The sequence below is a fragment of the Cibotium barometz genome, chromosome 60 (assembly GCF_041138505.1).
Source record: "Cibotium barometz isolate CiBa-2024 chromosome 60, ASM4113850v1, whole genome shotgun sequence".
Lineage (NCBI taxonomy): Eukaryota > Viridiplantae > Streptophyta > Polypodiopsida > Cyatheales > Cibotiaceae > Cibotium > Cibotium barometz.
Genome location: NC_141105.1, coordinates 17,423,767 through 17,429,482, shown reverse-complemented (window position 1 = coordinate 17,429,482; position 5,716 = coordinate 17,423,767). Strand labels below are relative to the sequence as shown.

Genomic DNA, 5,716 nt, shown 5'->3' with positions numbered 1-5,716 from the left:
CTAAGCCAAAATTTGGCTATGGTGAGGTTTCATCACATGTATGAAAGGACAGAGAAACCTCGCCATAGCCAAATTTTGGCTTAGGCGTTGGGAAGAGATGAGACTACATACACAACCTGTGGTGATGAGATGGGCACTACGACTGCATGCATGATGCCATGAGATGGGTATCACTTCGGCAATATGCACAACATATGGTGATGAGATGGGCATCACTACAACTACATACACACAACACATGGCAATGTGATGGGAATCACTACTATTACAAACCACACATGGCGACAAGATGGGCACACCACAAGTACACAACAGATACAGATGAGATGGCCATTGCTGCATCTACATATGCAATGCTTGCATGTTAAGACATTTGATAAGATACCTACAGCTATTGCATTTCTGGCTACAATCCGAAAGTCGTTTACAATGTGTGGAATCTTCTCAGTCCTCAGAGCCCGGGGTGTAGAGTAGTCAGCAAGCTCTTTGCCTGATACTGTGCACAGGTAAATCTAATCTTTCTTTCCAAGAGCTTGCTGACTACTCTACACCCCGGGGTCTGAGGACTGAGGAGATTTCACACATTGTAAACGACTTTCGGATTGCTCTTTGCCTGATACTGAGCACATGTAAATCTAATCTTTCTTCCCAAGAGCTTGCTGACTACTCTACACCCCGGGCTCTGAGGACTGAGGAGATTCCACACATTGTAAATGACTTTCGGATTGCAGCCAGAAATGCAATAGCTGCAGGTATCTTATCAAATGTCTTAACATGCAGGCATTGCATATGTAGATGCAGCAATGGCCATCTCATCTGTATCTGTTGTGTACTTGTGGTGATGCCCATCTTGTCGCCATGTGTGGTTTGATGGTGTCTAGATTCATAGTGCACATGGCTATCTGCTCGACCAATTCTTGAAAGATGGCATCAACAACATGACAGATCGTTATGGTGGCTCTTTGGAGAACAGATGCAGATTCACATTGGAAGTAGTGGAAGCTATTGTCCAAGAAATAGGTGCGGAACGAGTGGGCATCCGCTTATCTCCTTTTGGTGCTCACTTAGATACCGTTGATTCCAACCCTTATCTTTGTATTTGACCAATGCTTTGAGCAAGTACAACATCGCGTATGCACATTATATCGAGCCCAGAGTTGTAAAGTATATGGAGGAGATACAAACCCCTTATTTTCTTGGACCTACAAGGAAAGCTTTCAATGGAACCTTTTTAGCGACGGGAGGTTACAATCGTGGTAATGGAAATGAAGTGATTCAATTAGGAGGGTCAGATTTGGTGGCATATGGATGTTGGTTTCTTTCAAACCTAGATTTACCAAGAAGATTTGAGCTGAATGCTCCCCTCAATGACTATGTGAAAGAGACTTTCTATATACAAGACCCAGTTATAGGATACGCAGATTATCCCTTTCTTAAAGACATGGTGTAAAAGCAGTGCCTGATGAGTATCTATAGTTGCGAGAATGGCCTTCATAATGGTTCTATTTCACAAAGGTGGATGGAGAAAAAGCTAATTAGGGGGAGAAGCCTACAGTCAAACATATTCAAGCAAGCAAACCATCTAGCATGCAAGAATCTAATAAAATATAACAAAGCAAGAGTAGAGAAGAGGGAGGGCTCACAAGTAATCTATTGCAAGAAGCGAATGAACGTGTATTACGTAATGTCAAAATTTACTTATACACAAATCACTAGCTTTTACACTAGGCCAGACAAAACTTAAGTTAGTCCATTGATACTAGTTTTAGTCTTAAGCAACTACATACATGAAGTTTGTCAATTTCCCATTTGGCATTAAGCTAAGGGTAAGTGTGTTTTGTAAACTTCAACTCTCTTACAAAAGTTGGATTTCATTACACATGGTGCAAGAAAGCAGGGTTGGCCACTCAAGGCATGAAGTGATAACATGGGTGTGGGTTACCATCCTAACATCTCAAGAGGAAGAAGTCCACCATGGAAGCTTAGAGGTCCAAAGAGTAAGTGTACTCATAAAAATGAATATGATCCAAAGGGTACAAAGCTCATGAGCCCCATGTGTAATATAGCCCAAGGCTTCCAAAGTACACATGTAAATGACCTAAGCCCAAGTGCCTATGTCCCATCTCCCAAGTGCATGTGCCACCAAATCTACTCCATTACAAACCATCTCCTCGTACAGTGATTTCGTCCTCGAAATCGAAGGGTGGACATGCACAAACCATATTCAAAACATTATATACAAAAGCCAAAAATGCGTTCATGGCCTAGGTGTATCCGCAATCAAAAACATGTCCACGACACCTGCTCGGATCGAACGGAAAGGATAGGAAGGTGTCGTCGACGATGAGACTAATGATAATGATACCTAGATCGAATGGAAATCCAAGCCATGTGTGATCCATGACCGTTTCGATCCGGCCTCCTCTTGAATCAAATGGATGGTGTAATGCACCACATCCATCGACGAGATACATTCAATGTTTCTTTGGCTCAAAAGGATAATGCACCCATGCATAGATCCTTGCGGGTACATCATAGTCCATATAGAATCACCCACTCGGATCATATGTAAATACATCATGTCCAAAAGTATCCCTGATAGACTGTCTGTGTCAATGCATAGGCATCCATGAGCATCAAAAGAGAATGCCTCATACTCCATAGCATCAAAAGAGAATGCCTCATACTCCATAGCATGCTCCATTAAATGTGAATCCATGTCCTCACTGAATCCATTACCATGCATAGGTCCATAGACATGATCTATATCACAAATGACTACTTGAGCATGATTCATATACACCAAGGCACAATCCTCGTCACAGTCCGAATAACCCTCGTAGAGGTCACAATCATAGACTCTCCACTCATCTCTCAAGAAAGGGTCATAGATTGGGTTTCCATAGATCCTCCATGAGGCACCCAATAGTTGCTCCTCACTACTAAATGCATGAGTAGCCTTTACATCGATGTCATTCATATCATCAATGTCATCTACATTGATGATATCATCCACATGCCCATTAGCATCATAGGACTCATCCTCATCATACGTAGCATGTGTATGTACACTACCATTATCGACATCAACATAGATACTCTCCTCATCACTAGTAATGATGGTAGATGAATCATCAACACTTGCATGAGCATCATCAGCAAGATGCCTAATGTCACCGTGACCAACAATGCATGTGTCTCCACCATGTATGTAATCCTCATTCTCATGTACAAGAGTTACGTCAAATACATTCTCATAGGCATGTACATCATCACATGAGTCATCTTACAATTGCAGGCACATTCAAAATATCCTCGATGATCACGTCTTTATGATCTCGTGGCATTATATCATAAGCTGAAGATGTATCAATCAAAGCGCTTATGGAAGTAATCTAAGAATTTTCATTTTCAACTTGTGTATGTCGATTGACCACGAACACATTGGTAACATCTTGTTGAGAAAGAACTGGCATCGAGATCTACTCATTTACTCACTGTCCAGAAAGTACAATAAGCGTCTCATCCACTTCAACACCCACAATGTGTGCATAAAGACCCACATAGTCATACTTTATGCAATGACCAAACGTGATAGTGAATGGAAGTTCTCGTTTGTCCTTAGTAAAGCCAACCTCTTTCAAAATAAAGTATATAGTAGCTCTTTCATCCCCCCTCAAAGTAAGAGGTAAACCAAGAGATAGTACCAAGAATTCACATACATTGATCGACCTTTTCTTGCCTTCACTAGTAGTGGCTCTACCATAGAAATTAACACATTGCTTTCCTCCATTCATGGCTTGTTAAGAAGAAGGCATTTGACCATTGTTATCCTCAAACTCATCATCAAAATCTTTCTCAACATGAGGTCTTGAAGCACCACCTCGATGAGTATTCCCTTTCGATGGAATATGAACATCACTCTTTGGGAATCTTGAGCCTTCATTTGGAGATGCATGACCCTTGCTTTTGGCTTCATTGGGTGTGTATGGAAACATTTGGTTTTGCATAGCACCATAAGTAGAATGAAAACATGGGTGATGATTCTCTTTGTCTTCAACATGAGCTTGTCGAACCTTGTGAGATGGTCCACCCTTATCTTCATCCATGCTCCTCATGTCATCACACAAAGGTCCCTAAGCTCTTGCATAATGGTTTCCATCATCATGTATCTCATCATTATCATCATTTGTGACATATGATTTGTCATAGTGGGCATTGTTTGTGCATTTACTCCGCCCAATTGATTTGATATATTGGCCACAATTGCAAAACTTGGCCTAATTTGTACATGATTTGTCTTATGTGCCACATTTGCAATGTTGTAGCCTTGTAAATTCATATCCTCTTCATCAATCTCCTCTACATGATCCTCATTTACCATTTTCCTATATTCCCTTATCTCTTGAAGTTCCATCGCTTACTTAGATGAACGACAGCTTGACATAATGGCTAAAAATGAAAAATAGCTAGTAGAAGACTTGAATGGTGTCGGAATTTGATGATCTAGGGTTCTATGGATAGATCTTGTGGCATAGAATCCAAATATGCAAGAACATGATATTTTTAAATAGCCTTAATATTCTTTGTTTTAGGGTTTGTGCGACACTGCTGAAAATAGGAATTAGGCTATAGAGTACTGGTCATTTGCCCCAAATAGCTTGATATTTCTGACTAGGCCCAAGTTTGACCTCCAATGAAAATGGGCAAGTTGGGGATCCAAATGATGTCAGAACAGAGAGGTTTAAGGCTTGTTTGGAAAGGTGTAAGAGGGAGTACTAAGAGCCTATATAATCACCAAAACTCCAGCACTAATGTAATTTTACTGAATTAGGGTTTTGTGAATCTGTAAATTTTGCTCAAGAGCCATTTTGTTACCCATTTGCCTTTCGCATGTTCCACCCCTTGCTTCCAAGCAACTTTGGCATCCAAAAGAACCTTATGTGTCTCCACAAATTCTCTCAATCCACAATCAATGTTCTTTTGGCATTTGGCATAGTATCAAGGTATATCCTCATTGCATCATGCATTGACCAATGGCATATTGCATGTGACCTTTGTGTCGATGAAGATTGATTGTTGATGAAGAGCCTTGTTTGTTGATGGAGAGCTTTACTTGCTAATCTCTTAGCCAAGTCTTCCCACCCTCTTACCAAAGTTTCAAATCCAATGGCAAGAGTTGGGGCCATGTCTTCACTCCATGTACCTAATCCTCTGATGTACCACTTTTCCAAGGCACTCAGAATTCAAGACATGCTCCCCTTGGCTTCTACACCAATTGCCAAGGTATCCTCGCATTCAAGATTCTAGGAATAGAAATGTGAATACAATGTGTGTGTGGGATTTGTGTAGAATGCTTGAAGAGATTAGTAACTTCACTTACAAGGTTTTTTTCATGATCTCATGTCAGTATCATATCCATTTACATTTCTTAGCATGTCCTCATGCGCTTCTTATCTTCAAGGCATAGTTCCATAGCTTCCAAATGATCTCAACACATCAAGTGTCCATAGTATGCCCTTACCATGGCATAGGAGAAGCATAGGTAATCCAATGGTATATAGAATTGATCAAGAACTCCCAAACTTGAGAAACATGGCTTGATCATTGGACCATTTAACATTAGCTTGCTTAATTGTACCATTAGTGAATCTAATGATGGTTAGACAAGGCTAATGACAAGTTGAAGTGGCCAATACCAAGGAATAAGGGTTTC

At 40.6% G+C, this 5,716-nt stretch overlaps 1 pseudogene; it reads left to right on the top strand.

Moving 5' to 3' along the window:
- Positions 1-278: 278 nt before the first annotated feature.
- Positions 279-1,450, top strand: LOC147605065 (putative 12-oxophytodienoate reductase 11 pseudogene; annotated as a pseudogene).
- Positions 1,451-5,716: the final 4,266 nt, after the last annotated feature.